This window comes from Chlorocebus sabaeus, chromosome 21 (assembly GCF_047675955.1).
Source record: "Chlorocebus sabaeus isolate Y175 chromosome 21, mChlSab1.0.hap1, whole genome shotgun sequence".
In the NCBI taxonomy this organism is placed as follows: Eukaryota; Metazoa; Chordata; class Mammalia; order Primates; family Cercopithecidae; genus Chlorocebus; species Chlorocebus sabaeus.
The window spans coordinates 119,846,695-119,870,451 of record NC_132924.1 but is presented as its reverse complement, the minus strand read 5'-3'; the positions used below and the strand labels follow the sequence as shown (position 1 = coordinate 119,870,451).

Below are 23,757 nucleotides of genomic sequence, written 5' to 3'. Positions count from 1 at the left end.
TAACACCACAGTCCTTCCAGCACGGTCACTGAGATTCACATCTGTCTTGCTCCACACATTCATAAAATTAATAATTTTATTCTAGAACCATAGAATCTATGTCATCTGCCTCTCACTGTCCACTCTATTCTCTTTACCATGATGCATTTAAAATTCGCCCTATCTGCTACTTGGTGTAAGAAAAGAGCTTTGTCACTTTTGTTTGATCTGTACCACATTGACAATGGAAATCTCCTAACAACACACTTTAACCATGTCAGCCTCTTCTCTGGAAAAACAATTAAAAATAATAAAATGAGTGTCATGCCTCAGTTCTTTATTATGGCATTCATCAACAACCCACCATATTTCTGGATCTAACCAACTTTTTAGTCAAATTAAAAAGCATATTTTTCCCTGAAAATTCTCTCTATATTTCCACTTACATATCTTTCTTGGAAACAAAAACTTTTTATGCCTGAATACATCTTTCAACATGTGGAGAAAGTTTAATAATTCCATGAAACATATATTACTTAACTTTGTACCTTAATTGCTAATATAAAATTCAATCAATGTTTGGTCAATGATATGGTTTGGATGAGTGACCCCTCCAAATCTCATGTTGAAATGTGGCCGCAAATGTTGGACATGGTCTCAGATGTCTAGTGAGAGATGTTTGGATCATGGGGGTGGATCCCTCATGAATGGCTTGGTGCTGTCCTCTTGGTACTGCGTGAGTTCTCACTTTATTAGTTCATGTCAGAGCTAGTTGTTTAAAAGAGCCTGAAACTTCCTCCTTTTTCCTGCTCATTCTCTCAGCATGTGATGTACCTGCTCCCCCTTCATCCTCCGTGAGGGGTAAAGACTTCCTGAGGCTTCACCAGAAGCTGAGCAGATGCTAGTGCCATGCTTGTATAAATAAACCTCTTTTCTTTACAAATTATCCAGTCTTGGTTTTTTTTTTATAACATTGCAAAATGGACCAATACACTTAATGAGCAAATCAATTCAGACTCTCCTTGTTCTTTCTAAAGAGAGGAGTTTCCTTCAATGCCTGGATAGGGCACTTTATACTTTTCACACACCGCATGTGACAATAAAATCTCTACTCCTGACATCTTCCTTACTCACTGTAAGAATTAGAGCAGGGTGTTTCACTGTTCTCTGTATTCCTCAGTAAATCTTATGGGAGGTTTTATCTAGGAGAGTTCGTTTCATGTTTTTGAAATAAATGAATATAGCTAAGCAATTTAAACTCTATGCGAGAATTTTCCTTACATTTACAACTGATATTCCAGGTACTGATCACCCCTGTCAACTAAATAAGGCCCCATGAGTTCTTATTTGCAGTGCTCAAGGAATCCTCTTCTAGTTGATGTCTCTGTGCCTGTGGACATCTTAGTGGCCAGGCAGCAGCTCTGAACAACCTGCGTATTTTGGGGAATTTCAGAAGTTCATTTTCTCAGCTTCCCTTGCAGCTAGAGTAGAGGCATTTGACTTAAATTCTGCGCAACAAAAAGAAAAACACAAGACTTTGGCTAGAGTAGAGGCATTTGACTTAAATTCTGCCCAACAGAAAGAAAAACACAAGACTTTGGTTCTAGAGAGATAAAGCAATTTCTGTGCCAAATTGATTTTCTGACAAGACCAGTGTCAGAGCCAGCTGGTCTTCCCAGGCCACCCCGGGAGGATTGGCACGCAGTACCAGAATCATCAGTTATCTGCAGCAGTGGGTAGAGCAGTGCTGGCTTCACTGAGAAGCAGTGCGGAGATGTGGGTGTTGTTCTTGCTGGTGGCATTTCGAGTCTGATTGTAGCTGTCCAGAAACCAGCAAAAAAAAAAGTCCCTTTAATAAATCCCTTTCTGTTTGAATAGCTAGTGTCGCTGCTATTATCACAACTAGAATCCTGAGTGATCAGTACCAAAGCATGGAAAAATACAGTTATTACAAAAGAAAACATCATATTAGTTACTAATAATTCCAAATGCATTCTCTACTATTCAGAATTAGAACTGAGTCTATATTTGTAATTGTAGTATGTTACTATGTTATTATTATATATTGTCATGCCTTTTTTTTATTTAACAGATTTTGTTGAGTCCTATAACTAATCTTCCGCAGCAATTATGATGTACCAGGAACTTTACTAAATTTTATATACTATTAAACTCCTTCGATCTTGAAAATGTCTCTGTGAGACAGGTGCAATTTTTAAAGTGATCCCCATTTTAAAAGTGGGGAGATAGAGGTCCAGACGGGTAGGTAATTTGCACAAAAATCACACAAGTTAGTAGCAGAGAAAGGTTCAGCCTTAGGTAATTGGGCTAAAATCTCACACTCTTAACCACTATGGTAATTTTATGTGCAGGAGTCAACTGCATTTAGTCATGCCCTTGCATAGTCAAGAAGTATAGTTACAGTATTTTCACTTATTGTCTTCTGATATGTTTGAAAATGACCAATCTTAGTGCTGCTCAAGCTCTTTGGAAATTTTCTTATTTTAATGTCATGTAGTCTTGTATAAAACAAAACAATTCAGAAGATACTAAACTCGAATGTGCATAAAGAAACTGCAGGCCGGGCGCGGTGGCTCACGCCTGTAATCCCAGCACTTTGGGAGGCCGAGGCGGGCGGATCACAAGGTCAGGAGATCGAGACCATGGTGAAACCCCGTCTCTACTAAAAATAGAAAAAATTAGCCGGGCGCAGTGGCGGGCGCCTGTAGTCCCAGCTACTCGGGAGGCTGAGGCAGGAGAATGGCGTGAACCCGGGAGGCGGAGCTTGCAGTGAGCCGAGATTGCGCCACTGCACTCCAGCCTGGGCGACAGAGCGAGACTCCGTCTCAAAAAAAAATAAATAAATAAAATAAAAAAGAAACTGCAGATGAAAATTATCTTTCAACCAAAAAACATTTGTTAGACACACATTCTATGCTGGACATGATGTTGGATGTTGTGTATACAAATACAAATGGGATACAATAATGTCTTTAAGGAGACACCACCTAGGGAATGACATCAACAGGTAAGCAACCCAGAATATTTCAATATGAAATGGGTTACCATAGATTTTAAGGTAATGCTATAGAAACTCATTTTTAGTCAAGGGAAGATTGCCAGATTCTAGAGACTTCCTTTTCTATTTCACTTAAAAAAGAAAAAAGAAAGCAACTCAAAGGACTTGAACTAAAACAAACATTTAATTTCATACAAAGAGAGGTAAGTTCTAATAAATAGCAAATTCAGTCTGGACACAATGTTTATCATCATTTCCAATACATCAATTCAAGTAATGTGGTTCATATGAACCTCAAAAATAATGCATCAAAATGAAAGGATTAGGTTGCAAGAAAGAGTATATTTAGCTATAGCCTCCACCACCTGAAATACAATGTAGCTCATATAATGTACTCAAAAATATTTTTTGCAGCTGTACAAATATAAGAAAATGGCTAGAACAGGTTAGAGGCTTTCTGGAACTTTTAGTTGAGTTTGAAAAGTTGGGTAATTATAATTTGCTTTTTGCCAGAATCTCCATGAGGACAATGACAATTTAATTTGTTCATGGATATAGAATGCACCAAAAATAATATCTGCCCATAAAATGTAAATAAACTTATGATATTAGTTACATTGTCAGTTGTTAACCAGAAATATTTCATGTCATAATTACATTTGATAGAAGTGCTAAATTATGGGCCAGGCACAGTGGCTCATACTTGTAATCCCAACATTTTGGAGGCTGAGGGAGGAGGATTGCTGGAGCCCAGGAGTTCAAGACCATCCTGGGCAACATGGCAAAACCCTATCTCTACTAAAAATACCAAAAGATATAGCTGGGTGTTGATGGTGCACACCTGTAATCCCAGTTACTCAGAAGGCTGAGGCATGAGGATTGTTTGAGCCAAGAAGGCAGAGGCTACAGTGAGCTGAGATCACACCACTGCACTCCAGCCTGGGCAACGGATCCAGACCCTGTGTCAAAAATAAAGAAAAAGTGCTAAAGTGCTAAATTATGTCAGATTGTGTCTATTTCAAACACTGCCACAAAAAAAGTCTTTTTTTTTTTTTTTTTTTTGAGACAGGGTCTGGCTCTATCACCTAGGCTGGAATGCAGTGGCGCAATCACCACTCACTTGCAGCCTCTGCCTCCCCCTTCCCAGCTCAAGTGATCCTTGTGTCTCTGCCTCCTGAGTAACTGGTACCACAGGCATGTGCTATGATACCTGACTAATTTTTGTAATTTTAGTAGAGACAGTTTTTGCCATGTTGCCCCGGCTGGTCTCAAACTCCTAGGCTCAAGTGATCCTCCCACCTCAGCCTCCCAAAGTGCTGGGATTACAGCTGTAAGCCACCACACCTGGCCAAAATATCAATTTAATTGTCATATGAATTGCTTCTGTGTGGCAAAAATGGTTAAGACAATAGAAATAAAAGATTTAAGGTTGTGATAATTCATGTAACAAATGTACACATAGTTATACCTGAAATATTTGTGAAGAAGAGAGAATTTGTATATCTTGTCAACAGTGACAGAGAAAGAGATGATAAATGGTAATGAACAAACAAATGCATTTTGAGTGCTGCAGCCGCCAGGATGTATCTTAGTGAAAACTAAATCTTCCTTTTTGTAAATCATTGAGATTTGGGGTGTAGCTTGTTCTGCAGTATACTTTAGGTTCTTTCTATCTCTGAAGTCAGTCAGTTATACAGTACAGTTAACTCTACAGAAATATCTGTTTAAACTGCTTTCTTTTCTTCTACCATGCTTTACTTAAATCCATCAACATTTTTCACTTGAAACAGCTATTAGTAGTCTTTTGCTAACAACTTTGTCCTAATTCAGTTCATCCTCCACAAGACATGCTTGGTTATTGGTGAAATAGTCTAATTATGCTATTTCCATGTTTGAAATCTCCTATGAATTACAGATACTGCCAAGACAAAATGCAAATTTATCAGGCAGCCCCACATGATATCAAGGTGTCTCCTGCCACCTCCCATACAGTCTTCTCCATCACTCTGGAACACCCTTTCCCTTGTTCTTTTGCAATTCCATGCTTTGAACACATGCTAATTTGTCTGTTCAGAGCCCTTCTCCATCCTGTACCCCTCCATAATCCCAATAGAAAACTAATACAATTTTTCTTACAGGTGCAACTGGCCCACCCTTTTTCAGTGCAATCAAAATCATGTATAATTAAAAAGAATTTTTGTTTTGTTTGTTTTGAGACGGAGTCTCGCTCTGTCGCCCAGGCTGGAGTGCAGTGGCCGGATCTCAGCTCACTGCAAGCTCCGCCTCCCGTGTTCCCGCCATTCTCTGGCCTCAGCCTCCCGAGTAGCTGGGACTACAGGCGCCCGCCACCGCGCCTGGCTGATATTTTGTATTTTTAGTAGAGATGTGGTTTTAGCGTGTTAGGCAGGATGGTCTCAATCTCCTGACCTTGTGATCTGCCCACGTCGGCCTCCCAAAGTGCTGGGATTACAGGCCTGAGCCACCCCGCCGGGCCAAGAATGTTTTCTTAATGAGTGCTTCACTTGCCTCTGAGCCCTGCTTGAAGTTCATTATATGTGTTAACTTATGTAATCCCCACAAAGTGAATAAGGTAGTCAGCATTATTCCCTCCATGGTATAGATGAGGAAGTTGATTTTCAGTGAAATCAATGAGGTTTTCTGAGGTGATTCAGTTTTTAAGTGGCCAAGCTATGTTTCTAACCTGGGAAGTCATAGTCGGCCCTCTAAGTCCCTATACTGTTATATCACACCAGATCTTCTTCATCTTCGTATCTTGATCGACAATAGCTCCTTGTTCCTAGTCAGCACTCAATTGTTTGCTGAGTAAATGTATTATGAATGACTAAACCATAGGAAACACACGACTCATTGTCTCTCTCTCTTTCTCTCTCTTAAACTGGATAATAAAGTTTCCCTTACAAATTTTTAATGACTTTTTAGCAATATAAGTTAATGAAAGCATACGACCAATCTACAAATAAGTCCATGAACTCCTTTTGAAAAATAGTGTATTATCAATCAGCACTTTCGAAGTTCCTAATGTATTGTTTCTCAATAAAATTGAAACCATCCCTGTAAACTTTATAAAATTAACCAGCAAAGAAGGGAGGGGGAGAAATGAACATAAATCTAAAACTGCCACACGTTCAGTGTTAATCATTAGGTCAGCTTGCTCTCTGACCCACTTTCTCATAGTTATTTGTTGCCTATTTTGCAGAATCATGTAGATCCTATCACAAGGTTATAGTTTCTCCTAATCACTCTATAGAAATATCTCGAACATTGTGAAATGTGAGGTTTTCTATTTGAAAAAAACTTTCAAGTTCCTACATATGGGTGGAATTACTGACACCAGCTGGTCCAAAGTACCCCAGGAGCAGCTGATGAAAAATTCAGTTTCCACATGAAGATGATTTCATCACTCTTACCCTAACCAATCAACAACCCAAATTTTAGAGCCGCTCACCCTCCACAGTCCCCTTAAAAACTCCAGTTCAGAACTCCTCAGGGAGACGATGTGAGGGTCATTCTCATGCCCCCTCTTGGCTGCCCTATAATCATTAAAGTCTTTCTCTGTTGCAAACCCTGCTGTCTCAGTGTTTGTCCATTACTGCACAGTGATTGTACAAATCTGGTGGTCCTGTGACACCATCTCCCTCCCTGCAACTTAGAAGTAACCAATAGTCTTCACTTTCAATAAAGCATGCCCTTCTTTTTCTTTATGGTTTTATCATATATGCATATATTCGTAAAGTATATACTGTTAACCTGTTTTTGGATTTTATATAAGTGAAATGACATTGCATGTATTCTTCTGTGACTTATTTTAATCAACATTATGATTTTTCTTTCATGTATGTTTACTTGAAGTGTATTCCCTTTGAATTTCAAACTGTATTTCTTTATATAAAATGTAGTGTCCTCTTTGAACACTGATGATGCTTATGGACATTCAGGTTGTCTTCATTTTTGGGTTATTATACACTACACAGTGCTTCTCTGCATAGTTTTAATACACATCTTCCCATAACCATGAGCACGCATTTTTCTGGAATATCTTCCTATCATTGAAATTGCTGGGGCATAAGGTCTGAACATGTCAATTTTATCAAATAATAGCTAGAATCCATATGATTTTGCCTGCAGACAACCCTCAGGCTGCCAGCACCCACCTTGCCTGAACATAAGGGTAGTCGGGAAATTGGAAAAAATAACCAATGTCTGATAGATGTAGGCATATAAAGTCTCTAGCTTCTAGCCCCTGTTTCAGACAGCTGTGACATGTGACTTAACTCAAAAGCCTCCCTTTGGGATTGGAGCCAAGTTTACATTTCATGACATGGGCACACTGAGTTTACTTCTCCATCCCACTTTCCACTCCCTTGCTAGTTTTCCCCAGAAACACTTTCATCGTCATCTTTACATGTGAATCCTCTTCTTAACAATAATATGAACATAATACGTACTTTTAATATTTTGTACCCTGAATGTTGATTTGCTAGGTCAAAGTATACTGTGGGGAATACCAAGTAAAGTCAGGGCCCGGAAGGGAGCCATAGAATTAGCATAGTGTCGGCAAAATGTTGATATACAAAACTGAATTGTTTAAAATACCATCAACACAGTTGATCTTTATTTTCAACATTTACTAATTATATTCTAGTTCTCCACTAAGTTATATAAGGTAGAGATTGCTCTTTATCATGAGATTTACATTATATTATCTATGTTCAGGTTTAGGGAAAACATAGTTATATTAATATACTTACATTATGCCTGTGATTAGCATTTTTTCTTTAAAATTTCCACTGAAAACTCTTCGAAGGCAATGGGTGCCCTCGCTTTCTACTTTCTCTGACTACTCTGTCTATAGCATGTGAAGCTGCAGGTCATAGTCAGAGATGCTGCATTTTAGAACTGAATTTGATGAATGTTTAAGGCAGTACATAACTGATATAAAACCACAATATATTAAATGCTGCAAAATAGATATTTTCAAAGATCAAATTCTATTTTTGCTTTATACACGTGAAAATGGTGCTTGGAGTAGATTCTTGCTACTTTGAAGTACTTGTATCATTTTTCTGAATGAATAAATGATATAATACATTATTCCTCTTGTGGTTTATCTTGATAGCTTTGGAGCATTCATATTATAGTTAGTACCTCATTATGAAAAACACAGTTAGATAGGCCTTAGTTTTCTTACTCCTGGCTTCACTACATGAAACTGACACCTTGGGAAAGGTGTATCTGTATTTCAGTTTCTACCTCTGCAAATTCACACTTACCCCCATGACTATTAATACTTTAATTTTCACTTTGGGATGTTTAATGACAACTGATATCCTTTAGGGTCATGTGATTTATGATGCTGATATGTTTCAGTAGAGAAATAATTCAATGATTTTTATTTTTAATGAGGTATATTATCCTTGCTAAAGAATGCATTCTCTTGTAATTATTAAATAATGTCTTTCTATCAACTTCTAATCATTAATCTCTCTAAACATAATAGAAATTATGCATATGCAATGATTTGGACAGACTTTTTTACTGTGATAATAAACAGACGGTTGTATATAATGTTCAGACATAGAGGTATAATAGGAGATAGTACTATTTCTGCATAGTTATAGAGTTTAGACAATGCCAGACTAATTAATCCAGGCCCATATTGCTAAGGCTAAGCCCATGAAACAGACTATCCAAGGGCATTTAGCCCAGTCTACACAGAGGGAAAATGTCTAATGTTTTGAGTCAATTTGATTCCATCAAAAGGGATTTGCTTTCAGCTGTTCAAATAAATAAATACCAACTTTCTACCCTCAACAGCAGCAGCAACTGTCTCTAGAACCCGGTGAGAGATACTGGCTGAACATCACAATACAATCTCAAGAAACATCAGTTTTTATAACATGTTCTGGAAAAGTAAGACCTATCGTAGAGTCCTGTCTTCTTTAACAGTAAACAAAGTGCCTTAACTGAAGGAAGTTTTATTTGACAGTCCCTAGGGTTGTGATCCACATACTACCTACTCTTCACTAACTTAACACATACTTCTTGACACCCCTTATGCTGTTTAATCCCATCCTGGGTCAGGGACTGCACTTGGTCTCTGGCTCCCACAGCTGTCCAAAGGTTGGAGCTAGTGCTGAACGCTACATCTCAGACACCCAGGGGGAACCCCCAAACCCTGGGTTTTGCTGAAGGTTTTCTGATGTCAAGGAACAGCTACCGCATTCCTGCCTCTGCCATTCTTGCTTTTCCTGATAAAATCAGACTGCCCTGCAAATTGATGTTAAGTATTTAGCCTCATCCTGACACTTCAGTTATTATAATTATGTCATCTCTCAGCCACCAGCAGGCTATAAATGAATTCTGACTCTTCCCAAAGATTAATGCCACTGCATATGATTACGCCTTGCATATCCCCAGGGTCACTATTCTCACAGGCATAGTCATCAATACCTGTGGCTACTGAGACTCGGCATGTTGCTAGAGGACTAACACATGTCTGAGAGACTGCAGATCAAAATTTGCTATTTTATTTTGAATAATTTAAATGTATATTTTAAAACTGATCATTAATCCATTTATTGGAGAACATTTTAGATATTCTGGGAGGAATTTGGCTATGTGAGTCTAGTGTTTAAACAATAAATGTTGTGAAATCTAAATACAGATTAAGTATTTCTGATGGAAATTTGGTTTCTGAATCAAGATAAGTATAAAATACACAGCAGATTTTAAAATTTAGTATGAAAAATGTAAAGTAGCAAACTGATAATGTTTATATTGATTACACAACAAAATGACAATATTACAATATTTTAGGTTAACTAAAACATACAAAATGTTTTACCTGTTTCTTTTTAGTTTTCTTCATTCAGGTATTAGATAATTGAAAATTACAGGTATGGCTCACCATATAATTTACCAGACGGTGCCGACATAGACCACAACATGTTCTGAACACAAAGTAAACCATAAATATTTGTTAAATTACTGATGTCCCCTTCAAAAAAAAATAATTATTTTCATCAAGTAAGACAAGTACCTATTTTCTTTTGATTTATACTCAAATGTCACCTGAACGATCTCCAAATTTATGGCTGGGGACACTCACCAATGTGCTTCAGACAAACAATGCCTTGTGTCATAATGATGTCACCATCTCAGAGTCTCAAAAAGTTCCCTGGTCCACTTTTTAGATGTTTTAATCCCACATGCAAATGAATCTTTAGCGGTGGTATGTGTTCAGCTCAATGTACGCTTATTTAATGCCTGGGTCCTTCATTTTCTCTAATTTGAGCAGCATTTCAAGACTCATTTTGACACTTAGTCGTGTCAATTAGGCCTTTCCAGGTCCTGACCTGTATTATTGTACATTAGAACTATATGCAAGGGCCATGGCTGAAGGGATGAATGCTGGCATCTTGGTCTGTATTTCACCTCTAACAGAATTGATCTTAGCCTATTTGTTCAGATTGCCTCTTTGACAAGACACAGTCAAATGTACTAGATAAGCTCTGATTCAGTCATGGCATTTTGCCTAAAATGTATAGTTCAGATAAACATGTAGCAGACAGGGGGCTTTTATTTTTAGCTTTTTCTTCTTTTTAGATATAAGATGTCCAAGAAAAGGAAAAAGAAAGATGGAAATGTTCTCTCCCAGCCTGAATAACTCAGAGTTACATAAGTGTTTATGAATAATGAATGTCTAATTGAGGTGCCTGAAATATGAATAACTGTACCACTCCATATGGCAGTGAGATGTAGAATTCTCATTCAGCAACAGGATTTTCATTTCCCCATTTCTCCCTTTCTGTTATTCCCACAGTTAAGTATGAGGTCACACAGATAACACTTCTGAGGAAATCAACCACGCTTTTTTCTATTCCAACTAAGCCATCCAAGCAAAGAAAAAAATAGTAGGGGGAATTCCTAAGAGTTGAGAACAAAGGAACCTAAATTCTAGATTAATCCAATAAACAGAAACAGAATCACAGGGTTTTAGATCTCAGACTCAGTGAGAAATCTATTTGAATTTAAATTGTTGGCGGTCCAGGAGCTGATTAACATATTTCAGGCTGTTGACAAAACTTCCTGCCTGTTTATCACTCCTTAGTGAATCCTTGCCATTTCATTGATAAATGGCTAAGAAGAACTGATTATTTCCAAATGTATGTCCTATCAACAGAAGGAAAAGTTAGAAAGAGCTCACACATAAATTAAAGGGAAGCTGTAACGAAGCATCAGCATTCCTTATCTCTGTCGTAACCATTGACTGTGTGCCTCCTCCACCCTATGTTTTCTTCCCCAGTGCTGCAAGGAGCATGTTGAGTCCTGGTTGGCATCTCTAGATCTGTCTACCGAAACTTCTCCTCACTTGGAACCACAAGATGCTAAATTAAGACTAATACCCAAAGGATTATAAATCATTCTATTATAAAGACACATGCACACGTATGTTTATTGCAGCACTGTTCACAATAGCAAGGACTAGGAACCAACCCAGATGCCCATCAATGATAGATGGGATAAAGAAAATGTGGCAAATATACACCATGGAAAATGTGGCTGCATGGAATACTATGCAGCCATAAAAAAGATGAGTTCATGTCCTCGGCAGGGACATGGATGAAGCTGGAAACCATCATTCTCAGCAGACTAACACAAGAACAGAAAACCAAACATCGCATGTTCCCACTCATAAGTGGGATTTGAACAAGGAGAACACATGGACACAGGGGAACATCACACACTGGGACCTTTTGGGGGTGGGGGATGGGGGATGGATAGCATTAGGAGAAATATCTATTGTAGATAACGGGTTGATGGGTGCAGCAAACCACCATGGCACATGTATACCTATGTAACAAAACTGCACATTCTGCACATGTTCCCCAGAACTTAAAGAAAAAAAAAAAAAAAGACTGAGGTACCCAAAGCCTGTTTCCAGACCCCTGCACAGAAAGCACTGACCAAATCTCGAAGATAAGGTAGTCTTTTAACGAAGTTGCATCATTTGGACATATCCAATAAACATCCCTAAAACGGTACCTGCATGTTTCCTCTCAAGTCCTGATGGCCCCGATTTTAAAGCCTAAAACTCATACCTGGGGAGGAGTTCAGGCTGCGTTGAGGTTACCCAGCCTCTCTCTTTTCCTTATGCCTGATGCCTAGTTAGTGCTATTTCTTTGGGGATGAAACCAACAAACACAGTTTGGTGTACAAAATACCAATATTTGGTTCTCGGTTTCTCATTTGAATTGTTGAAATGCAAATATAGAGTTTTGAATCAAACACCAAAGGTAGTTTGTACTTCTTTGAAATTCTCTTTAGGAAATTATTTTGCATCATCAAATATATAAATAATAATATAGAGAATATATAGAGAATATAGATATATAGAGAAGATAGATAATATATAGAGAATAATATTAAATAATATATAGAGAAGATAGATAACAATGACTTTGAAAGATTTGGTCAAATGAGTCTTGCTTTACTTTATTTAATACTTGATATAAAGAAGTTTGGGAAAAAAGAATGAATCAATTCCCTTGGGAGTTTCTAGTTTTCCAGGAAATATGGTCATTCTACTAAACAACAAAATGAAAGGCAAAATGTCACAATGCTGAATCCTTTACTTGAAAGGGAAGAAAGCATTTAGTGATTGATAATGATCATACAGTGGGATACCGTGATTATTGATGTCAGATTGTTCTCCTATCACACTAAACATAGATCCAGTTATGGCATATCTAGCAGACCTCACATACTTTCTATTTTGTGGTTGAGGTTTACTCCTGTTATCATTTTCTTTCGCTTTGTACTGACTTACTGCTTTTTCCCATGTGTTTTGAATATTAAGAGTGTTGGTGACTTTAAAAATACAGCTTCTGTCAGATTCTAGCGTATTGGTGTTGCACATCAGTAGTTTTTTTCTTATTTAAATTCTTTTCTGGTAGAAAGAATGTTGGTCTCATTGTTCTTTTCAAATTTTTACTGGTTCTCACACATATAATATTTCGAGTACAGGTTTGTCTCTTTTCTTGCCTACCAATTCACATAATACAAATTCAAAAATTAGACTAAATCAATTTGAATTTTGGCTAGGCTTTTAGTGTAGGGGAAAAAGATATGCTTTTAACAAATACATCATTATATGCAAATATTTAAAATAACTTCTTTAACTTTCAGATTATTTAAAACATAGATTTAAAAGCATGCAAAGAAATCACAAAGGCATCCTGAATGAAAATCTACTCAATATATGCTTCTCAGAAATGAAAGAGAAATGTGTCTTTTTGTGTTCTAAAACACCAGTGGGAAAACTTTATTTACGCCCTCTAACCAACTCAAATATTATTCTAATTTTCCCAAAAGAAAAGTTCTCACAAAGTCAGGGAAGACGTGTGAAGAACAGAACAGTGAATGATTTTGAAGTCAGAAGACTTCATTTCAAATACTCAAATCTGGTTTCTGTTAGCTGTGACCTTAGGCAAGAATCTAAACTTTCCTGAATCTCAGTTTTCTTATTCATCAAACTGAGTTTTGTAACTTTTAAATTTCTTTCTAGGGTTTTATAAGGATCAGATAAAATAATATGTACATACAAGCATTTATTTCTACATTTGTGAGTATCAACTCTATTCTTAGCACTATCCTAGATGTCAAGCATTCATGGATACCTGATACACAGGGCGTGTCTTCAGGTGACACCCACCCAGTCTCTTGGAGTCAGAAAAATAAGTCTATAATACAATACTTCATTATAAGTTCTGAGATAGAGATATAGGAAGAAAAAAAAAAATATATATATATATATGGATGTTTTGAAATGACCAAAAAGAAATACTTTGTCTGCTGTCAGTAATGACTTTTGAGGAAGTTGACAACTTAAGTCACTACCAAAGGACAGGAATCTTGGACATGTTAATGCTGTTTATGAAGCCTGATCTATCTAACTAAAAGAAAACCTGGAGACCTATGGGAACTGCTTATAATTTAATACTATTTGAATGTGAATGTAGGTATTGGAAGGTTTGGGAGCATAAATGTGGTGGGGGCAGTAACACCCTTTGGTATTTTGGCCTTCTTGGGACTTGTTTTTTGTGGACTGCCAGCCCTTCAACAGTAAAGAAGTCATCATTTCTGCTTTATCATCTTCTTGTTGGAGGACATTTAATCATCCTCCTCTGAGAATTATGTATGATCCTTTGAGAATGTATGACCTTACCAAAATATGAGAAGGGTCTCTAGCAATCGCTATGACTCTCTGGTACTCTTCTGTATGCCTCAGAAGCATGTGATTTTAACATCCATCCTCTAGAACACTCGGGGGAAGAGTAAGGAAGTCAACAATACTTTTCATTATCTTAAGAGTAGATCCTTATAAGACTTATTTGGTGGTCTAAGCAGAGGGTTGAAAACAAAACCAAAACAAACAAAATCCAATTCGTTATCCATCCAAATATATATGTGCCAGACACTGGATAGGGAAAATTATAAAACACACTTCATGACACACTATTCATACATATGCTTAGGCACAAACCTTGTCATGCAAAATAATTCATCCTGGAGGCAGAAGAGTCTTTCTGGTTGTGGATGTCTGGTGAGGTGGAGGCTACAGACATATTACAGACAAGGACCCCCAGTTCAAACAGATACCACTGTCTATCAATTTTAAAACCAAAGACAGATACAAAGGAAATACATTGCAAAAGTTGCTAAGAATGAAAACCAAGCATAATAAAAGCAACGTGAATTCCTTGCCTTGCCAAGAAAATCAAAATAGCTAAGGGAAATAAAATAAAATGACCTTTGGGTGAAAACCTGGGGAAGAAATCTTTCTACATTTTGTGTTTACATTTTGATGTTAAAGAGACAAGAACAATAAAAATAGACTGTCTTAAATGTCATGTTTTATTGTCAGCAATATTTGCGTCAAACATATATCTGAGTTTTAAAGCAAGGGGATGAGTAAACAATGTTGATTGCTCATTCTTGCTGTATAGAAAAGGCGGCTAACAAAGGCTACACTGCTTTGAATTCTTATTAGCGACAGTATTTTTAGAATTACTTTTGCAAGGCATGCATATAAAAGAAACAACAATTCTATATTTCTTAATTCTGAAAGAAAAAAAGTGTGAAACAGTCATTAATCTGCTAAGGGTATTAAGAAAAGGGTCTATTCATTTTAATAAGTATGACCTAACCAGGATGCTAACAGAGTCGTTATTAGATTAAATCCTCCCAATTGTCTTGGAAATAATTTGGTCCTTTTTTTCTCTTAATAAGTAAAATAAAGAAAAGGGACAAATAGTCACAAAAGCATGGAATTTTCTCTAATCACAGAAGAGTAGATATTGAGAAATATAGTCACTAATTTGGCATAGAGGAACTGCAATTTTCAGGTTTGAAGTATATTTTTTACATATGTAGTTTTTTTATGGCCTAAACTTGTCTAATGAATGAACTCTATTCAATGCCACTCGCCAACCAGCTGATGTGAACTTCCCGAACGGCTACTTGTGGACTTGCCCTACTCTTTCCTGGCTTTCATTTGTTCTTGTTGGCTACCCTGCTTCAACTAGAATACAGAATGTACTTCTTACAAGCCAGATATAGTGTTAAAGACTGATACAATATATTCTGTTACCCAAAAGCCAGCACAAAAAGCCAGCCATGAATTTGAAATAGTATCTTGAGATAAGAAAGGCGTGGTTTAGGCCAGACACGGTGGCTCATGCGTGTAATTCCAGCACTTTGGGAGGCCAGGCGGGCGGATCACGAGGTCAGGAGATCCAGACCATCCTGGTTAACACGGTGAAACCCCGTCTCTACTAAAAATACAAGAAATTAGCCGGGCGTGGTGGCGGGCGCCTGTAGTCCCAGCTACTCGGGAGGCTGAGGCAGGAGAATGGCGTGAACCCAGGAGGCGAAGCTTCAGTGAGCTGAGATCGCGCCACTGCACTCCAGCCTGGGTGACAGAGCGAGACTCCGTCTCAAAAAAAAAAAAAAAGAAAGGCATGCTTTATCAGCTCAACATTATCTTCATGGTCTCTGCCCTACAATATTGGAAGAATTAAAAGAATGTTGATATGAGGGGGCCATTCTTTAATGACTCTGAATATTAATTTTTAAAAATGAGGTTGAAATGTCTAGTTTATTTATGATGATAATTGTATTGGTTGTTATCACTCATCTGCTATTATAGTCTAGATTCCAATGGGCTAAAACAATGACCAAACAATCTGTGAGATAGTTTTTTGAAACAAGAAAAGTATTAGCAAATACTAACTCTTGATTTAATACATGATTCCTACATATAAACAATGAGTATTTGAAATTCAAAATTAGTAGAATAATATATGCAATAAATAATATTTTATGTATTTGTTCACATATTTAGAAAACATTCTCTGAGAGCCAAACCTGCGTAAGTACTGCATGAAAGTGCTTTGAGGCTGTGAAGAATTTTATTTTAGAAATGAATTTTTTCTTTTTTTTGAGACAGGGTCTTGTTCTGTCACCTAGGCTGGAGTGCAGAGGCCTGATCTCGGCTCACTGCAACCTCCGTCTCCCAGGTTCAAGCAATTCTCCTGCCTCAGCCTCCCAAGTAGCTGGGATTACAGGCGCGTGCCACCATGCCTGGCTAATTTTTGTATTTTTAGTAGAGATGGGGTTTCATCATGTTGGTCAGGCTGGTCTTGAACTCCTGACCTCATGATCCACCCGCCTCGGCCTCCCAAAGTGCTGGGATTACAGGCGTGAGCCACCACGCCCGGCCCGAAATGAATATTTTTGATGGCAGGAATCATTCACAAAAATTCTCCACCTCCTTATTTGAGATGTGAAAAATACTAAAGACTCTCTATGAATAAAATTAGCATATAGGTCGGGCTCTATGGCTCATGCCTATAATCCTAGCACTTTGGGAGACCAAGGTGGGTAGATCACTTGAGCGCAGGAGTTTGAGACCAACCTGACAAACGTGGCAAAACCCCATGAGTACAAATATTAAAAAAAAAAAAAAAAAAAAAAATTTGCAGGGCATGGTGGTGCGAGTCTATAGTCCTAGCTACTCAGGAGTCTGAGATGGGAGGATCACCTGAGCCCAAGGATGTGGAGGCTGTAGTGAGCCCTGATCATGCCACTGAACTCTAGCCTGGGTGACAAACCTTGTCTTACAAAGAGAAAAAAAAAAAAGGAAAAAAAAAAAGCAAAGGGATAAAGGAATATTAAATGATTATTCTCAAAAACACATTTTGCCTATATTCTTCAATGGTTTAGAAAGAAAAATTCAATGTGTAAATATTTGATAAGGCCTTTTGCCTAGATATCCTGACCATTCTCCAGAAATTTCATAGAAAAGATACCTACGCACAGAGGGAGGTGTGGTCTAGACCACTAAGAATCTGTAAGAGCCCAGTAAGATCAGGACCAAGGAATTACGATCTTTCTTGGCTACACCATGGGCATTCATTATGACAGGATCCTAGAGAGTATCCACTCAGAATTTATCATTACAGAAGTGAGTGAGGAGTCTTGGCAATTGAACGTAAGTAGGAAGTGGCCCAAGATGTCTCCTATGGGTAACAAAAAATCTAGATCCATATCAACAGTCTTACAAAGGTATATCTGTTCTTCACATCTTCTTAAATTAATTTTTTTATTTACATACATTTCTTTGCTAGTTCAGATGTGGTTATCTCATCCCATATGTCCTAAATTTTATAGGGCCAGTACCAAATAGGATAGTTTTCAGTATTTTGTTTGAAGTAAAATTACAAAATATATTATACTAATGAATTATTCACAAACTTCCCCCTCTTTTAGACAATCAGCTATTAATGTTGTGATATAAAGAGAGTGTTAGACAATCAATATTCCAGAGCCATTTCAAAGGCGGCAGCAGGGATCAATGTGATAGCATTGACGTTAAGCCAGTACATTATTTTCTCAACGAAAAATATTAAGATATATAGAATTTGGTACACAAATGGGAAAATAGCTACTTCCTAAAAATAATTAACTAAAATATTCATCTCAAAAGTCCAAAATTGAAAAACTTTTATCTTTATTCTCTTTTCTCTAATTAAGTCTAGTTCATTCTGTTAAACTAAAAATCACTAGACTTATTATCAAAGAACTTTTAGAATCAGTATTTCCAGAAACACAGTAGTAAACCCATGGGAGATACAACTATATTTCTAAGCACATTAAAGAAACCCCATTTAAAGCCCTTGATGTGCACAGTGTTTAGCTAAATTTTATAAAAGCAAATCCCAAAGTGGAAATGTATTCTGCTGGTCTTAAAGATGTTCTGTGATAAAGAGGATCTCTGATTCTCCAAAAGAAGGTCCCAGAGCACAACATCTGCCCAGTCTGATTCGATTATGGAAACCCGTGTGTATGTACATGTGTTCACAACACATAGTAACATCATGCACTTTGGGAAACATTGCTCTATGGAAATTGCAACAAAACCTAGCAAAGATTTTTATGAAGAAAATAAAAACAAGGTGTTGAAATACCAGCATTATAAAACTTAGTGTAATGGTTGAAAGACAACAATACTATTTAAAAATTCAAAAGCCACGCCCAAACAAAACATATGAGTCATTGCCTGGTGAGTATGTTTTCAACATTCTATCATTTATAACAAGTGTCAATGATACAAATATTCCATGTATTATACATTTAATTTTATAAAACTCCCAGTTAAGCCAAAATTTTGGTTTATCTTTGAGAATTAACCAAAAGAGAATACATTAAAATTCACAATATCAGTTAGATGGAAACTCTCATTCAATTGGGTAGGTGGATATAAAAACTGTGAGGTCTTTAGGGGGAATCTTTGAAAAGTTGTATTTAAAATACAGAATATATAGGGCTAAGGAAAACAAAGGTGACACTTTTTATTTGCCTTAATGTCCAGAACAACGTTTTATCTGAGGCTCATAGTAACTACATGTTAGTTTCTATAAGATATATAGATTCTAAGAGATCAAATTCAAATGACATTAAGATAAGAAGAACAAAACAACACTTAAAAATCACTGGCATAATCTCTTTCATTTAAATTGAAAGGAGTTTGAGGTGAAAAGGCTTGCAGAATATTTAAGTTACTATAAGACTTTATACCCCCAAAATATTGAAATTTTTAAAAATATTATTTTACCAATTTTTAAATTATTATGGTAATATTTTGTCTTAGATGATAATGGGGGAAACACACACACATTGGCAAATACACAAATTAGAACAATATTTTTTTAAGGAGACATCATCTTTGTAATGACAAAAGTATTTAATTCAATCCTTGCGTTAAAATGTTGTTATCTATAGTGTTGTTTTTAGAAGCTGGGAGTAACTTATGGAAAAGAGACTAATATTTCAATGTAACATCGTTTGTGTAAATTGTTTCTTTTAACCTTCACGATAGCTCTGCTAAATAGTATAACTGATTTTATTTTAAACTATAAGTAGAGGGACAATACTTCCAGGATTACCTTCGTGTAACTATTAATGATACTCTCTTTCAATGTCAAAAGTGCCTGACTCAGATGACAAATTATTCCATATGATATCCTTTATCATTACTATATCCTCGTTCAGATATAGTAATCATAGAAATCAGGAAACCAAGATGCAATACATTTAAATAATTGACTAATCCCATACTTGTCTTTGGTCAGCTCAGTACTGGAACTTAGTTATGCGTGAATATAAGCCACTCTCCTTTTACTGCTCAGCGCTGCCTCAGAGCCAACAAAATCAGCAGGTGTTTCCAGGAGAGTCATTTGAAGATGAAGAAGTATGACCAGCCAAAATAGGAATGTCAAATATCCTGAAATGCCCCATTAGAAAACCAGTTCTTTGAATTTTTCTGCTTCCAAGGATGTGCTTTTAAAAGGCAAATAGTCCTAAGAGAGGTAACACTTCACCGATTACTTCATACTTAAGTAATAATGAATTATCTGTGAGTGAGAAAAGGAGCAAATTTTTAAAAGTACTACATGGTAGAGGCTAGCAAAGGAAAAGAAAAATATTGGAATGGAAGCTGCAAAAATAGGGGAGAAGCTCATCAGTTGGGAACTTTACTTCATAATTTAAGCCTTAACGTTATATTCTAAGAGAAAAGCTTCCTAATTAAGGTTAAGAATACTGCCTACTGTGGCAGATTCAGGCTGTCATGAGTGGGTTATATGTACATAACAAAGGAGTACTAAGGGACTAGAGACAGCAGAAGAGCACCAGCAGGAGGCGCTAGGCCACACAGACAGACCATGCCCTCATGGACGCACTGTGGTTCCATTCCCAGTTTATAGTGTATCTGCTGCAGTTCTAGATTTAATTAGTTGTGACAGATCATTCTAATATTTAAAGGCAAAAAGAGGAGAACAAAGAAAAAGCAGAGAGAAAGAAGGTGTTTTAAAAATGTAACTCAGGGACAACAGGATTGAGAGTGGAAAAAAGGGAAAATTTTTCTTTCTAGGAGTAGTAGGAACAATGGATTTCTCAAGAGTAGCCATTACTGTTTGCTGAGCTGCCTGGGCACCTGTAAGAGGCAGCCCATCATGTTTCTGGAGGTGGACGTGTGTATGCAAGTGTTACCTAGGGAAGAGGCTGGAGTCCTGCTAATCACTAGAACTTCCTCTTGGCCAACAGGAAGTGGAAAATGACACCAGCCTACAGTGATTATCTGAGCAAGCTGTGGCATCAAGGCATGGTGGCGATTATTAACTTCAGTGGTGTCTTTTTATGTTAATTTTTAAAAATTAAACTGGAAACTATGGCTTTAGTGAATTTTTTTTTAACTTTAAGTTCTGGGATACATGTGCAGAACATGCAGTTTTGTTACATAGGTATGTATACATGTGCCATGGTGGTTGGCTGCACCTATCAACCTGTCATCTAGGTATTTCTCCTAATACTCTACTTCTCCTTGCCCTCCACCCCCGACAGGCCCCGGTGTGTGATGTTCCCTTTCCTGTGTCCATGTGTTCTCATTGTTCAACTCCCACTTATAAGTGAGAATATGCGGTTTTTGGCTTTCTGTTCCTCTGTTAGTTTGCTGAGAATGATGACTTCCAGCTTCATCCATGTCCCCGCAAAGGGCATGAACTCATTCTTTTTTATAGCTGCATAGTGTTCCATGGTGTATGTGTGTCACATTTTCTTTATCCAGTCCGTCATTTATGAGCATTTGGGTTGGTTTGTGGCCAACAAACATATGAAAAAAAAGCTCATTAGCACTGGTGATTAGAGAAATGCATATCAAACCACAATGATATACTATCTCATGCCAGTAAGAATGGTGATCATTAAAAAGTAAGGAAACATGGATCACGAGGTCAGGAGATCGAGACCATCCTGGTTAACACAGTGAAACCCCATCTCTACTAAAAATACAAAAATTAGCCAGGTGTGGTGGCGGGCACCGGTAGTCCCAGCTACTCGGGAGGCTGAGGCAGGAGAATGGCGTAAACCCAGGAGGCGGAGCTTGCAGTGAGCTGAGATCATGCCACTGCACTCCAGCCTGGGTGACAGAGTGAGACTCTGTCTCAAAGAAAAAAGAAAAGAAAAGTCAGGAAACAACAGATGCTGGTCAGGATGGTCAGGATGTAGAGAAGTAAGAACACTTTTACACTGTTGGTGGGAGTGTAAATTAGTTCAACCATTGTGGAAGACAGGGTGGCAATTCCTCAAGAATCTAGAACCAGAAATACCATGTGACCCAGCAATCCCATTACTGGGTATATACCCAAAAGATTAGAAATCATTCTAGTATAAAGTGGTATCTTTTAAGGAAAGGTAAGGACTGTGGTTCTCTTTAAGATGCGAGTAGGAACTTCAAGAGATCTATTCTAGCAGTCTCTCCAAACATCTGTTATTCACATACTCCTTTGATAAGTGATTATTAATTATGTGGCCTGCAGGTGTAATGTGTTCTCCCTGCTGAAGGAAATAGAGGAAAACTGACTTGAAAGCAACATCACCACCACAACCTTCTGCCCTCTGGTTTAAGAGAGAAGATGACACATTCTTAAAATGGGAGAAACTACTCAGGGAAAATAAATAGGAGGAAACGTCTTTGAGGAAGCAACAAACAAGATTCTTAGAAGCATCTACTAAGTAAAAATAAGTGGCAGGAAGGTGAAAAGGAAGAAAATTATTCAGGATCTACATTAGTTGGGAAATGCTGAGCTTGCATGACTGGGTTTCTCTGGCTATATAAGCATAAATACATGGAACTTGACTGAAACCTTCAAACTCACTTTAGGCCCCATCATTGGACTAATTAAAAAAGGTAGCACTGATGTTGCCTCATCTGACATAATCACATATAAAGAGCGTCGGGTTCCAGCAGAAGACATGGATTCGTGTCCCTCTTCCTGTGCCATTGCTCCCTAACTATGCTACCTTAGAACCGAATGATGTATTTTGGGGTTTCTATATGTATTATTTGAATTTGTAAAATGGGGATAATAACTAGTTTTTGTTTGTGTTTTCTTTAAGACCAAAAGTCCTTTAGTAACTAGGAAGAAAAACTTGAATGAGCTCAGACAGGAGGAGGTGACTATTAGAAGTGGAATGATAATCTCAGAGACTCAAGCTGAAATGCAGTCAGAAGTTAAGCCAGCTGGAAACAGGGGCCTGAACGAGGCCGTGAGTGAAACCAGAGCTTGATTCGTCCTTCTCCGTGCAGGTGCCCCAGCCTCATGCCTTCCCTTCTTCCCCAGCATCTGCTCTCCTCTTCTCTCTTTCTAGTTTACACATAGCCTGTTATGGTTTCCCCAGTAGTCCCCTGGGTTCCCAAAATGATGTCACATAACAAAGCAGAGAGATTCTAATAGCATCCGTTGAGATCAGGTGTTCTCGCTTAGCCTCTGTGGTAGTGGAGGGAGACCTGAGCCATGTGGTGGATGGCTGTGTCTCTGGCAGGAGAAAAGGGCTGGTTTCTATAAACAGCATATGAAGTACAAGGTTGAAAGTTTGGCAGAAGAATTGATTGGCATCTCTAACTTACCATTCTTTCTAACCAGGTTGTTATGAAGATTGAGAAACAATTAAAGCACAGATGAAAGCAGTGTATAATCTATAAAATTCTATATTAAAAATAAGGTAAGGGATACACTGTTTCAGACTTTCAAAGGTTTTGTATCTGTGCTAACCTTGGAAAGAGTAACACATCTAACTGCCATTAACTCAGAATGACACAAGCTTTCAATGGATTAAAAACGTGGGGATAAATCAGTACACAGATCACAGGAATAAGGCATTGATACAAAACAACAGCATCAACAAACTAAAAGCAGTGGGCTCCAAAAGACATGTTAGAATTACACATGAATTTTTCATTTAAACGTCACATTTCCTCCCCACTTTTGCCATGTACTGGTCCCTGACATCAAGATTATAGCAGATGGATTTGTATTGTGGAGACCTATAAACTAAATTCAATTTCATGAATTTGTGACAATCTGTCATCTGAATATTTGCATTTATACGGTGCTTTTCTATGTATTTATGAAGTCTCTTTCCAAAATGTATTTTAGGAATATCATTTAAGTAAATAATAAAACTTAAAGCCAATGTTTATCAACATAATGCTCAACTGAATTTGTTCTTTTCAGCATTTGTATAATTAGTAGGTTACATTCTTATATTCTTCTGTTAGTATATGATCTTCTCACTTTCAGATGCTTATATAGTGTATCAGATGACTCTTGCCACTT

At 37.4% G+C, this 23,757-nt stretch overlaps 1 protein-coding gene across 1 annotated transcript in view; it reads right to left on the bottom strand.

Moving 5' to 3' along the window:
* The window catches only part of CNTNAP2 (contactin associated protein 2), a 2,242,274-nt gene that overhangs the window by 1,578,018 nt on the left and 640,499 nt on the right, over nucleotides 1-23,757 (bottom strand). The gene's annotated exons all lie outside the window — the stretch shown is intronic.